The 15,644-nt window shown below is 36.2% G+C and overlaps 1 protein-coding gene across 1 annotated transcript in view; it reads right to left on the bottom strand.

Moving 5' to 3' along the window:
- CAMKMT (calmodulin-lysine N-methyltransferase) overlaps positions 1-15,644 on the bottom strand; it is a 536,206-nt gene that overhangs the window by 437,877 nt on the left and 82,685 nt on the right.

The following is a 15,644-nucleotide window of genomic DNA, read 5'->3' as shown; positions in this document are numbered from 1 at the left end:
TCTGGTCTCAGACACTTAATAGCTGTGTGACCCTGGGCAAGTTACCTAATCCTGTTTGCCTCAATTTCCTCCTTTGTAAAATGAACTGGAAGAGGAAATGACAAACCACTTCAGTATCTTTGCCAAGAAAACCCCAAATGGGGTCACAAAGAGTCAGATATGACTGAACAACAAAAATAGGGAGCAATTACCTCCAAAGCTTAAGATTTAAACATGGAAGTAACCTCATCGATCATCTAGTCTAAACCCCTCATTTTATAGAGGAAGAAACAGAAGCCCAGGGAAGTGAAAAGTATCGCCTAAGGTAACAGAAATTGTTATCTCCAAGGTCATATTAGAACCCAGCACTGGACAGAGAGTCTCTCATGTCAAGAATGTTTTTTACTGCATCACACCATACCACCTGTCCTCATCTCTCCCTCCTAAAATTTAATGTGTGATCAATCAAAGAACATTACATGAAGCTGTGAGACTTTATTGACAAATGTGGTTATGATTTATTCAATAACAACTTTATGTGATGGTTTCAGTTAGGGCAATGCTATAGAGGGGATACCTATAACTTGTATAAGCAAAGATTCTTGCAGAATTCTTTCTCATATCTGTGAAGTCACAAACCCTGTTGCATTTTTAATTAAATAGAATATTTGCTCTGATTATTGTTCTAATATTATGTAATTATCCCAACAGGTTTTAGAATTGGTCTTCCTTCAAAAGGTCTGAGGTTTCTGATATTGTGTTAATCCACTTATTCATTTACATTTGAGGGTTTACTATTATTATCTTCTTAGCAAATGCATTTTAGACCACTGTGTCCATCAAGTATACTTTCAATTGCTTCTCTGCTTGTCAAATATTATTGGCGCCTACCATTAGCCAAATTATGCTTAATTACATATTTGTAATAAATTTTAGTAGCAATCAGTCTCTCCTAAATTATACCAACATACCCCTTGGCCTCATCAGAAAATATATCTTATAAATGCAATCAATGACAATCTGCATTAAGATACATGTTCAATATTTTTTCTGTACACAAATCACATATTTTCTCAACTCTTTTTTTTTAATGTTCTGCAACCATTTTCCTCTCAATGGTAGGAAACCTTACATATTTAGGTTTATATTATTTATATTTTATGATTTATATTATATTGTTATATTTATACATTTATTAAATATATTTATACTAAACTTAAAATACTATTTTTATTAACTGTGAACTATCACAATGGGACTTCTCTTTTATTAAATGCATTGATTTGAGTTTATCCATGCTGAACTCCATGATTTACACTAATATTAAAAGTTATTGGCCATTTTTTAAAGCTTATGAAACTTCATTTGAGTTAGTATATAAGTTCAAGTTGTTCATGTTGAGGAAATTACTAAAAAAATCATCTAATAGACTCAATCCCCAATAGAACAAGGATTAAATCAGCCTACGAAATGTTCCCCATTTTTTACAGATCAGTTTTGATTTAATAGCCTTTTTACTCTTTGAAAAGTGTAACATAATATTTCATTTATTCATTGTATGCTGCAAAAAAAATGAACAATTGAAAGGTCAATCTTATAAACCTTCAAAACTTCAAATAAATATGAATGTGGGATTGAGTCATAAGCCTTTTTTGTCATCAAAACAGTACATACTTAAATTTCATTGTTTTTTGATTGCACTATTAACTATCAAAGAGTCTATAATGGCCTAATCTTTGCAGCTCTATAATAATTTACAACCTCCTTTCTATTTTTTGGTCAGAAACTTCTCCTTCTCACAATATAAGTAAATCTCTACCAAAATGCATAATACTCAGTTGTAGGTGGTGGTCTACACTAGGCCAAATCTGAAATACTGTTGACTTTTTGACTAAAGGAAATTGTATCCAGTGAGGGAAGGCAAGAACTAGGCATTATTTATGACTAGTGTAGCATTCTAATGAAATAGTTTTCATTATTCTGTAATTTTTATAATTCATTAATCTGGTGTAAATTCACTAAAACAATATACACTCTCACTCATAAATATTGATTCAAAAATTTTAAATAAAATCTTGGCAAAAAAAAAAAAGACTACAGCAATATATCCAAACAAATTATTCACTATGACCAGATGATTTATATAGATGATGTAAGGGTAGTTTGATACTTGGAAAACAATTAATATAGTAATCACATTAAAAAGAAAAGCACCCCAAATTATATTAATAATAGATATATAAAAAGCTTTTGAAGAAGCCTAATATTCATGCTAAAAAAAACAATTCTACAAAGCATATATATCAAATGTCCATTTTTAATACAATTTAAAGTATCTCTCTATAACAAACAAATCTCTATATAGCAAAGGTTTTTTTGCAATTATAAAACACTAGAAACATTCTCAATATATACATGTAAGAGTAAAACCAGGATGTATCCTTTCCCTATACTTCTATAAATGCCTGCAATAATAAGGCAAGAAAAAGAAATTAAAGTCATAAACATAAGCAAAGAGGAGATAAAACAATCACTATTTGTTGATTATGTGATGATATACTTAGAAAATTTCAAACAATACACAAAAAAAAGCAAGACAATAGTTCAATAAAACACCAGGGCACCAAATAAATACAGAAAAATCAAAGGCATGTCTAAATAACAATAATAAACCCAGAAGGAAATAATAAAGAGAAGTCATATTCAAAATAACTACAAAATGCATGAACTATCTAGAAGTCAATCTACCAAGGCAGATTTAAAACAAAATGTTTTTAATAGAAAATTTTTTTAAAAAACTTAATCAGATAGTTGGGATATATCATTATGATAAAAAAAATTATGACACTGTCTAAAGTAATTTCTAGATTTAGTACTATATCAAACTACCAGGGGATACCTTTTAGAATCAGACAAAATAATAAAATTCAACTAGTGGAACGAAAACTCTAGAGTCTCAAGGGAAATAATGAAAAAAAAAAAAGTAGGAATGAAGGGACTTCCAAAATCAGAAAGCAGTCTGGTAGAAATTAGGCTTAGACTGACATTTATACTATTTAACAAAAAAATTCAAAATAGATAATGACCTGAATATTAAAGGTCATATTAAAAAAGTAGAAGAAAATTAGATTAGTTATCTTTCACAGTTGTGGTTAGGAGGTTAGTCAAACAAGGGTCACAGGTGCCCAAAAGAGGATAAAATAATTAATTTCAATTATGCGAAATTTAAGAGGCTTTTTTCTGGAACAAAATTAATGTAACTAAGATAAGATGGGCAGCAATTAGTTGGGGAAAAGATGCTTAGAATTAAATATCTCTGATATGGATATGATATTTAGGATATACATGATATGTATGTCTACATATTTACATATATAGACATATTTACATATATAGGCATATTTACATATATAGGCATATTTACATATATAGACATATTTACATATATAGACATATTTACATATATAGACATATTTACATATATAGGCATATTTACATATATAGGCATATTTACATATAGAGGCATATTTACATATAGAGGCATATTTACATATAGAGGCATATTTACATATATAGGCATATTTACATATATAGACATATTTACATATTTACATATGCTTCTCTGTGTGTGTGCATGTGTATGTATATGGAACTAACACAAATATATAAGACCAAAATTTTCAAAAGAATTGCAAAGATTAACAACCATATAAAAGATTACTCCGAATCATTAATACTAACAGAAATACAAGGCAAAACAACACTGAGATTTCATGGTGCTTCCAGTAAACCGGCAAAGATGATTAAATATGAGAATGGTCAGTGTGGAATGGGCTGTTGGAAAGACAAGCACGTTAATGAAGTGATATACTATAAAGAAAACAGAACCAAAAAAACAGCATACACAATGACTACAACAATGTAAATGGAAAGAACAATAAAAATGAAATTAAATACGGTGAATTATACCGACCAAGTCTGTCCCTAAAGAAGAGATGAGAAAATATATCTCTCCCTTCTCTGAAGAGGTGAGGTTTTATGAATGTGGAACATTTAATATACCAGATTCCATAAATTTGTTGGTTTTATTGTTGTTCAATTATTTCAATTGTGTCTGACTCTTCCTGACCCCATTTGGGGTTTTCTTGACAAAGATATTGAAATGGTTTGCTATTTCCATCTCCAGCTCATTTTACAGATGAGGAAACTACCAGGGTTAAACGACTTGCCCAGGGTCACACAGATAATAAAGTAACAGGCCAAATATGAACTCAGGAAGATGAGTCTTCCAACTTCAGGGCCTGCACTCTCTTCAGTGCACTACCTAGTTGCCACAGATGTATTGTTTAATTTTATTTTAAATGTTTTTTTGCCCATCTTAGAGAAGGAGCACTCAATTTGGAATCAATTCCCTGAATTTGAACCAGAACAATCTTCTTTACTTCTCTGGGTCTTCACTTCTTTGCCTACAGAATGAAGGGCTTGGTCTTGATGGTCTCTGAAGTCCCTCCCAGGTCTAATCTATGATCCTCTGATTGTAATAAAGGTTGTAATAAAGGTAGCATTAAAGTTATTAATATGTTTTTATTCAAGGGGGGAGGAGCATTCTAGCCACCACAATGAACTTAAGAATCAGGTCTGTAACTGGAGTCATCTTTGATTCCTGCCTTGATCTTGCCTTCCCTTCCCCCCTCCACTTTTCACCATAACATCCCTGTCTTACTGATGCCTCCTTCTTAATGTCTCTCATAACCATTCCCTTTTCAATTTCTGCTGCAACCACCTTAGTTCAACTCCTGATGACTTGACACCTAGATTACCAAGTCACCTAAATGGTTTCCTTTGCCTTCAGTCTGTCCTCCCTCCAGTACATTCTGTATATGACTGTCATGGTAATCTTAAAGTGCTGTTTTTTATCATGTCACTGCCATACTCACAGTGACTCTCCATGAAAAAAGAATTAAGTCAAAGTGACTAAAAAACACTCCCTACCCTAGCCAGACTGGTCTCCTCAGTGTGCCTACCATTGCTCATGCCTTTGCTTCCTACCCAGAATATTATCATATCATATCATGTTTCTAATTATCTAAATTTACCCATCCTTCAATGTCCAGCTCATCTTCCCTAATACTTCCACTAGGTACTCTCTTTTCAGTTTCCATTGTTATCTTTCCCTCTTCCAAAAGAGCCCCAACAGTCCACCATAAGCAACCCTAATTTGTTACTTTTTATTTACCTCCTCTTTTTGTTAATTTTTTTTGTGTCTTGTCTCTCTTGGCAAAATTACATGCTTCTTCCAAGCAGGAACTTTCTATTTCATGCTTTTTATACAAGAAGTCCCCAACTTAGAAACATCTTGTACATACAAAGAATCACTAATCCCTTTACTTTTTCAGCCCTTTTTCCCTCCTTCTTCTTTACAATAGCTATGGGAACTGTTAGGAAAACACCTTGGACATTTGAATGAAGGGGAGAAGCTATGAAAAGAACGAACAGCTAAAGGAGTGTTGATCAATCCCCAGAGGCACACTACTGCTAGTACTAGCATGTCTATAATAGTAGTTTTCTTACTCCAAATTAAATTCTTACTCGTCTGAATTTTTTTTTTTACTTCACTGTAGTATTCTGCCTCAAATTCCACTGATTCAAGAGTAATTTTATCATCTAAAAATGCAATGACTTCTAGTAAGGTTTTAGGATTAACAGTCACTCACATACTCATGTTAATTAAATCTGACTGTTTTCCTTTTATGAAAATATTCTGGTCATGAAAGCCCTGCTTTTGAATCAAGCTTGAATCAAGTTCAAATACTGGTCAGAGTTGTGGGAATATGGACAACTCACTTAACTTCTCTGAGATTCAGTTTCTTCATTTTCAAAATGTGGCTACATTTCTGGCTACTTATTTTATGTACAGACAATTGTCTATTGACACTATTCAATCCTTCCCAATCTTTATCCTTCTGGAACTCTCTGCAACATGTTGACCACTCTCTATGACTTTTCTTGATACCTTTCTTAGTTCTTTCACCTACCAGTTTGACTGCTATTTCTCAATCTCTTCCATTAGTCATTTCAAAATATTGTCCCATAGACATCTGAAACTCTACATGAACAAACAGAACTGATTTTCTTTCTCCCACAACTCTTCTGAATTTCCCTATTTCTAGCAAGAGATGGTTCTTTTCAGTCGCCCAGATTAACAATCTTGGGTCACACTAGATATGTCATGGGACATACCACCATATACGAGATTATTTCTATGGGATAATGATATGTTTCAAGTTCCAAGCAACCAATTTTACAAAGACTTTTTAGAAACTTGTTTATAATTTAGAAACCTGTTTGTAATTAGATTTCATTGATAAGAAAATATGCATGATATGTACCACAATTCTAAGAATATGAGATAAGTAAATATTTTTGAAAGATTAATTAACCTGATAGAAAGTCTTAGTTTCAGTACCTGAAATCTATGCCTTACCTAAACCTTAAACTGTTAACTGAAAAATGATACACTTCTTCCTTTTGGTATGTTAGAAAACACCAATGATCCTTTTTATTATTACAGAAGCTATAGAACTATATAATGATAAGAATGAAGGAAAAGTTGACAAAAAAATGGATGTGGGAAGAAGGCAGTGATTGAAGAATCCCAAGATCTTAAAAAGAATCGAATGCATTGCTGTTTTTAAAAATACAATAAAGCCATTGTACTTGAAGTTTTCTCTATTTTGTGATTTTTTTTAAAAAACCACTTTCAAGCCAAGAAAGAAATTATTTCTAAGACAATTAAAAAGATATATACATATCCAATGTGAATATTAACTAGCCTACTTTAATTATAAACACCAAAATGGTTTTTTTCATCCATCCCTAATGTCCTTGATCTGTTTTGTCTTCCTCATCCTGTATTATGTTATTGTAACAATATCATCTTTTAATTTCTCCAGTAACACATTTTACTGAGAAAATTTCCAGATATTTTATTTATTAAAAGATAATTACATTTATACATTTCTCAAAAAACATTCTTATCTGAGAGAACATTTGGAAGCTTCTCATTTTTACAGCTTATTGTTGTTTTTCTGTGAAAGAAGTGTTGGTCACTGGGTGTACAAACACAATTTTTTCATACCATAAAAAAATCTATAAAGTTTTTACAAGATGATAGATCTGCTATTCACTACAAAATTTCCTGGAACCCTTTTATGAAGAATTGTATGAACAGAGGTTATTCTTTGTTCTCTATAAAGCAAACTTCAGTTTTATTCATTTTTCTACTATCTGATTTAGGTGATTATGTTTCCTTTTACTTGGGAGATTTTGCCATAACACAAAATCTTCTATCGTCTAACTGGCAGTACAAAAAATACTTAGTGATTCAACTTTTATTTTATTCTAACAACTGCTTTCCTTCCCTAAATATGCAAGTGAAACTTAGTAGTAGATAGATAGATACCACAGTTAATTGTCGACGTTCCATGTGAACAGAATCACTCTCTTTATGATCCTCTGGACTGGAGTGATGGATAATAGGGAAGAGTTCTAGATGTGATTAAGAAGGTAATAAGGAGTTCATGTGTTAGTAGTTATTTATGCTGATTTTTCCTCTCCTCTTTTCTCTTTTTAGCTTCAAAAAATACAATTTCTTATATCTGATGACTCTCTGGGAGAAGTTGTAGGGGGGATGTTAGAGGAAATTATGGTGATATAAAAAAAAGAGTGCAATAAAAACTTAAAAAATTAAGAAAAGAAAGTGATGAGATGCTGGAGTCTTTGGACAGTCTTCGAAAAACATTTACCCAAGTGGTAAACAAAGGAAAAAAGAAAGGAAAATAAAGTAGAATTCATACTGTGAGACATATTTTGTCCTAAATTATAGGCCTGGATAGGCATCACTCAATTATAAAAATAAAATTCCTTTTTAAAAATATTTTTTAGCTAATATTCTTTTTTTTTTTTTTTTTGGCTTTTTGGAGAGGGGAAGGCAGGGCAGTTGGGGTTGACTTGCCCAAGGTCACACAGCTAGTAAGTGTTAAGTTTCTAAGGCTGGATTTGAACTCAGATCCTCCTCACTCCAGTCCAGTATTCTATTCACTGCGCTACCTAGAGGTCCCTAGCTAATATTCTAAGAGGCCAACCAAAGTTTAATAAGGGGATCCTCTCACCTCACCCTACCCTTGGTTTATATCTCCTACTCCCTACTTCTTCCTTTCTCAAAAAAGGGAAAAACAGAAATCACCTTTAGAAGATGAATAATAAAATTTAATTATATAATTGCTCAAAAAATAATTATGTCCAGTATAAGGGAGGTGAGCTCCAGTTCACCTCAATTAATATAATCATAGAAGACTTAGAATATAAAGACAGAGTATAAAATAAATGTCAAGGAATTTTCTGACAACTACATGATGATGTGTGGAAAAAATTCTTAATCAATTTGAGAAGATTATAGGGCTTTGGCCTTTGGATAAAGGCAAATGACAGCACATAGGAGATATCTTATAATTGGCTGAGATGATCAGTTATACCATTTGGGCCTATGTATAAAAACAGTTCAGTTCTATCTTCTATTAAAAGATTCCAGATACAAGAGTTAGAGCCAAAAGTAGAGGCAAATCCAAGACCCTGGGAATGAAACAGTCTTGGAGATAGGGGACATTTTCTCCTCTCTTACCTCTACTGACCAAGTCACCATAGAGACTAGATCAACAGGAGACAATACACCCATTCAGAAACAGACACCTTTGTGGAGAAATAGCCTCAGAAAGCATGAGCCCTTGCTTAAGAGAGAACACTCAAGAAAGCAGACCCTCGGGGACCGCTAGGTGGCACAGTGAATAGCGCACCGGCCCTGCAGTCAGGAGGACCTGAGCTCAAATCTGACCTCAGACACTTGAAACACTTACTAGCCGTGTGACTTTGGGCAAGTCACTTAACCCTAATTGCCCTACAAAAAGCAAAATTAAAATAAAATAAAAAGAAAGCAGACCCTGGGAGCTACCTAGGAGCTTTATGAAGAAAAAAGACCTTCCAGTACCAGGAATCCTAAGTGACCTCTCTGTGTACACTACCTACACTGTGATCTATGTGAAAGCCCATTCTTCCCATGGACCTACATGTACTTATGAGACAGGCCACCCCAGGCTTAAGGGATGAATATTTTATCCATTGCTCTTACTACTCCATTTTAATAAATGACTTTGATTAAAGCTACATCTACTGGCAGATGGGAAGCATGTAAATAGAGGTTCACAAGCTACAGTAGTAGCAATAGCTATACTAGAACTCAAAGCAGCAATCACCCCTCAAGGGACACAAAGGTCAAGTACAAGTTACCACAGAGAAACAGCAACATCATTCATGCAGGTATTTGCAAATTATATACAGATATGAATAGGCCTTTATTTAATCTTTCTCCCAGAAGCCATACTCTCTTCCTCCTTTTGTTAATGTAGACAAGTCACAAAAGGCTTAAAATCACCTTTTAGTCTTTCTTTGTCACCCACGAAAAGCATTTTTAAGCACCCACTATGTACAATGAGTTATACTAATCACTCAATAGGATCAGTAAACAATTCTTTTTCATTGCTATAATACATTTAAAATCTACTACCTCACCTTTCTACTTTCTTCGTAAAACACTGACTTTATCCCCTTATTTCTTCTAACTTGGACTATTTTTTAAAAATCTCCTAAACATTCAGCCTTTTCCTCCTAATGCTGGATTATGTGTACTCCCACCATCCATGGATTTCATTCCTATGCATATGCTGCTGAACAGAGCTGGAGAAAATCACAAAACCACATTGGCTGGATTTACTATTAATTTATGTCATACAACCTTGAATGGGCCATAAGAGTAGCAAGACCAGTCTTCACACCTTCCTAATCAATTCCTGATCCCTTTCACCACAGTAACTTGGAAACGTTCTGATCTGTCTCCATGGTACACTCTCCTCTCATCCTCTCAGCTCAAGAATTCACATTGTACTTCACCAAAATATGCTGAAGCCATTGGCCAAAAGCTCCCACTTCTCCCCTCATCCTCATCCTCACATCACACCACTCAACTATCTGGCCCCACTATCTCCTCCTGCAGCCTCACTCACTTGAATAGGTGGCTCTTCTATTTATCAAGAGTTTGCACCTCCAATGTACTTTGATCCCATCTCATTTTTAAGTCCCATAGATCATCCCCATTCTCTCTCTCTAATCTTCAATATCTCCTAATGTATTAGCTCCTTCCTTGCTATCTATAAACATACCTTTGTCTCTTTTGGTATCCTCAGCACTTAGCATAGAGCCTGGCACTGTGGAGAGCCAAGCCCACCCAAGGCCCCCTGCCGTTCTATGGCAGTGTCTGAGATAGTGATGGAGAGGAGCCCTGCCGGCCAGCAGCAGAGCTGAGAAGGGAAAGTTAGGTGAAAAGATAGATAAAAAGGGTTACTCTCCCAAAGGTTAACAATCGTAAATGAGATGGGGCTCCAGTATGGTGGAAAACTGAGTCAACTTTATTCAGCTAAAAGTCCAGTATACATAGTGTAAAACTGCATAGTCATCATAAGCCACTGCCTTTGTGATTACACCATTACCCTAGTTCCCATTCGCCTCATACGTGATGGCCATGTACTCTACCCTTGTTATTGGGTACTTTGTTATGCGAGTACCGGGGAGGATGTTCCAAACCTCCCTAAACCTCCCTAGAACAGGTGGAGTTGTCCCAAAGCTTCTAGTTAAAACTACACTGCAATATTATGCTAGTTTCCCCTGAGAACACTGGGAGCATCCTTGTTCCCAGGCTGGGAGTGCATACCACGCTTCTCACGGGGATGTGAAGCCCATGCCTGTGAGCTTTCCTAGGGGATGGGGAACCAATCCAGGCCTGTTTAGCAGGGTCTTATGCTGAGAGGGCTTATTCAGCCATCAGGGTCAGAGCCCCACTGGCCATGGTCCTCTACATAGCACATAGCTGTTTTTTGTTGTTGTTCAATTATTTCAATCATATCCAAGTCTTCATGACCCCATTTGGGGTTTTCCTGGCAAAGACAGTGAAGGGGTTTGCCATTTCCTTCTCCAGTCCATTTTACAGATGAGGAAACTGTGACTTGCCCAGGGTCACACAGCTAATAAATGTCTGAGGTCACATCTGAACTTAGGTCCTCCTGACTCCAGATCTAGCCTCTTTCTACTGCCCCACCTAGCTGCCATTACTCCTCTTTTACCCATGTCTCACATTATGAAATGGTCTTACTCCTAACAAAGGTGAACCCCTCTATCTGCACAAGCAATCTCATTCCATCCCACCTCCTCAGACAGACTGACTCCTCTGTCATTCCCACTATATCACTCATTTTCAAACACTCCTTATCTATGGGCTCCTTCTGTACTGCCTAAAAACATGTCCATGTCTCCCTCATCATCAAAAACCCCTCCCTTCATCATTCTATCTTCACTTATTATTGTTCTATATCTTTTCAGTCTTTTGTGGTGAAACTCCTTAAAAAAGACATTTACAATAATAAGTAACTCTACTTTCTCTCCCTCTCCCTCTCATCTTAACCCTTTACAATCCAGTTTCACTTTATTATTCTACTGAAACTGCTCTTTCCAAAGTTACCACAGATGGTAGTCAAACTCTATGCAGACTTTGACACTGTGGATCATCCTCATCTCCTTGATTATTTCTAATTTTTCAAGACACGACTCTCTCCACAGTAGTTCTCCTATCAGATCACTCCTTCTCAGTCTCATTTGCTGGATCCTCATCCAGATCATGCCCTGTTAACTGTAGGGGTCCCACAGGGTACTGTCCTGGTTCCTCTTCCCTTCTCCGTTTATGCTACTCCACTTGATGATTTTATCAGTTTCCATGGATTTAGTTACTATCATTACAGTGATGGCTCTCAAATTTACCTATCCTGCCTCAATCTTTCTGCTGACCTTCAATCTTGCATCTCCAACTGCTTCTCTGATGTATCAAACTGGAGATCTGGTAAACATTTTATACTGAACATGTCTAAAATGCAACTCATTATCTTTCCCTCTAAACCCTTCCCCCCTCTGCCCTTCCCTATAACTAAAGAGGGCAGTACCATCCTCCCAGACTCTCAGTTCTCACCTCATCCTCTAGTCTCCACCATCTTTCATTTTTCATATCCAATATCTTGCCAAACCCTGTTGATTTTAGCTTTGCGACATCTCTCAAATACACCTGTTGCCAGCTACAATCTGTTACCAAGGCCTGCAGATTCTGCCTTTGTAACACCTCTCAGATACACTCCCTCTTCTCCTCTAACATTACCATCTCTCTGATGTAGACCCTCATCACCTCAAGCCTGGATTATTGCAATAGTCTGCTGGTAGATCTGCCTTCCTCAATTCTCTCCCCACTCCAATCCATCCTCCATTCAGCCACCAAAGTGATTTTCCTAAAGTGAAGATCTGGCCACATTACCCTCTACTTAATAAACTCCAGTGGCTCCCTATAGCCTCCAGGATCAATTATAAAATCTTCTGGTTGGCACTCAAAGCCCCTCATAGTCTAATCCCCTTCTACCTTTCCAGCCTTATTATACTTTACTCTTACCACATACTCTCCAATCCAGTGCTGTTTCACAAACAAGACACTCCCTCTCTCAACTCTGGGCATTTGTCTGGCTGTCCCTCATGCCTGGAATTCTCTCCCTGCTGACTTCCTTCAAGTCCCAACTAAAATCCTATCTTCTACAGAAAGCTGTTCCCAATTACTTTTAGGTCTAATGCCTTCCCTCTGCAATTATTTTCTATTTTTCCTGTATACAGATTGTTCATATTTGTTTGCTTGTCTCTTCCATCAGATTGTGAGCTCGCTGAGACTGAGAACTGTCTTTTCCCTCTTTTTGTGTCACCAAAGCTAAGCCCAGTGCCTGGAGCATAGTAAATATTTAATAAATGTTTATTGAATGACTAATTTAACTCCTTACCTCCTAGTGCCTCCCCCTTAAAGTTACAATGTATTTATTCTGTATATAATTTGTACATATTTTCATCTGTACATACTATACCCCAGACAGAATGTAAGCTCCATGAAGTCAAAGATTGCTTTGTCTTTATATTTTGAGGACCTAGCATAACACCTGGTATATACTCAGTACTTATTAAATACTGATTGGTTAATAGAGATCATAGTTCCTCTATTGTGGTTCATCTTTTGTACTCAAAGAGGACCAATGACTTCACAATTTGGGGGTCAAGGTACAGTGTGTTTGACTGTGGCTGATCAGCCCAAAATAAGCTGAGAAGGCTCTACCACAGATTGGGCAAAATGGTTTGTATGAACATTTGGAATGAAGATGACTATAGATTTGTGCCTCTCGCATCTTTTTTGATCTACTGTGATTCTGCTTCGCTCACAGAGCACAGCACCTTCTCTGACGTGGGCATGCCATGCTGGGCAGTCCTGTGCCAGTGTCTCCCAAGTCTCACAATCAATACTAAATAACGTTCATCAAAGAGACCTTGAAAGTATCTTTGTACTGCTTGTTCTGACTTCTTTGTGAGAGTGCTCTGTAAAATAGTGTTTGAGGTAAATGTAAGTTTGGCATTCAGACTATACAAACAGCCCATCCAGGTTGTGCTCTCTGCAGCAGAGTTTGAATGCCTGGCAGTTCAGCATGAAGAAGGACCTCTGTGTTCAGTACCTTACTTACCTTTTCAGTATCTTCTTAATATGATTAAAATGGAAGCCATTAACTTTCTTGGCATGGGGCTGGTGGACTGTCCAGATTTCATAGCCATTCAACAACACCACCAGCACAATGGCTCTGTAAACCTTCAGTCTGGTAGGCAGCCTAATACTTCTCTCCCACTTTCTTTCAGAGCCTCCCAAATGCTGAGCTAGCTCTTAACACAGGTCATAACTCCTATATTACTTGCAGTTTCCTCTATTACTTGCAATTTTACAGAACTGTCTGAGATCCAGAGAGGTTAAATGAATTGCTTATAGTCATACAGCTAGTAAATATTAAAGGACAGATATGAACCTAAGTCTTTTTGACTACTAGCTGATTTTCTCTGTTGTCACCTCTCTATCAATATCAAGTTAATAATAAAAGAGAGATGTATGCTCTAAAGAGGCCTTCATGTCCAACATGAAAGATGTCTTGCATAGCTTCCAGAATAAAGATGGATTTCCTATAGATAAAGATGGCCTTCAAATGCTGCTGTTTGACAATTATGTTGTGCTGCTTGCACAGAATGGTACAGGAAATGTTCATTAGACTTGTGACTAGACATTTATAATATTCCACAAAGAGAAAAACAAGCAAATGAAGAATGCTCATTTTCCAGATTATAAAATGCAGTTGGGTGAGCAATTGAGATTGTTCATATGTCTAGATCAGGTATTATAGATGGACAAGAGGCTGAAACCCAAATTGAGTAAGAGTAAGAGAGGGGCTAGATTGCATTTAAGAAATTGTACAGTGCTTTCAAGGGTATCAAGCTGCTCCCAGACACAAAAACTCATCTTCTCTACACCAGTGTTTTCCCCATGATGCTATATATCTGCAAATCAGAGACTACCAAATTCTCTGAAGAAACAAAACTGTGGGTGACCCAAAGGGCAATGGAGGATATAAGGAGGCTCCAGCATATTATGTGCAGACAAGAAGTGACATAAAAGATACAATCCAAGAAATAAATGTTTTAAAAAGGAGGCATGTGGATCATAGAGTGAAAACAAGCGATAACAAATGTGGAGTCCTAATGTTGGGCCAATACTCATGGAATGTTTAAAAAAAAAAAGTAAGTGTAGAAGTAACACTCTAGGATTGAACCTCTGAGGAGAACTGATAGAAGAACACAGACAAAACTGGAATAGGATGAGAAGGCACGAGTGCTATGAAAGGACTGTCCCAGCGGGAGGAGTGCCCAAATGGAGGACTGCAAGTGAAGAAATTAGGAATCATTTTCAAGCTGAATGATCTTTATGGGTAGCAGTTAATCACTGTTTTAATATTCCAGCAAAAAGGAAATATCATCAGGAAAAACATTTCACCATGCCTCGCACCTGGCTTCCATTCATAATGAAAGACTCAGTGGACAAGCGTCTGAATAAAATAGTGCCTCTAGATCCTAATCCAGACTAAAATGGATTTTGTGGCATAACAGTACAGTGGAGAGGGCACCAGATGGGGAGTCAGAGAACCAGGGTGCAGATGCTAGTTCTGCCACTTACCACCTCTGGGATCTTGGCCAATTTATTTAACCTTCCTGTATCTCTGTTTCCCCATCTGTAGACTGAAAGATTTGAACAAAATGTTCTCTATTATTTCACCTCCACAAGTTAATTACTCTTTCATTGTTCTTGGTGGTAAATTTGGAATGATAAGAAACCGTTTTTCCTACTTGCTACCCAAACTACAGTCCTATTTTCTTCCTCTTCCATCATCAAGTAATCTCCAGGTACTTGCCCAATTTCTTCAATTGCTTTAATATCTGACTCACAATATTTCTTTCTATTCTAGCTTCCTGCCATTATCCTCAAGGAATTTTCATACTTATGACCTTTATAATATTCTAACCCAGGGGTCAAACCTTAGACCTCATCATCATGGGATTTAAACCACTTTTACAATTATGAATTCTGAAATAGGTATTGCTGACCACAGATTCCTATC

The sequence above is a fragment of the Petaurus breviceps genome, unplaced genomic scaffold (genome assembly GCF_028583685.1).
Source record: "Petaurus breviceps papuanus isolate PSGF00001 unplaced genomic scaffold, PetGlider_PUasm1.0 90842, whole genome shotgun sequence".
In the NCBI taxonomy this organism is placed as follows: domain Eukaryota; kingdom Metazoa; phylum Chordata; class Mammalia; order Diprotodontia; family Petauridae; genus Petaurus; species Petaurus breviceps.
Note: the sequence above shows the minus strand (reverse complement) of the source record. Positions and strands in the feature narration are given on the sequence as shown.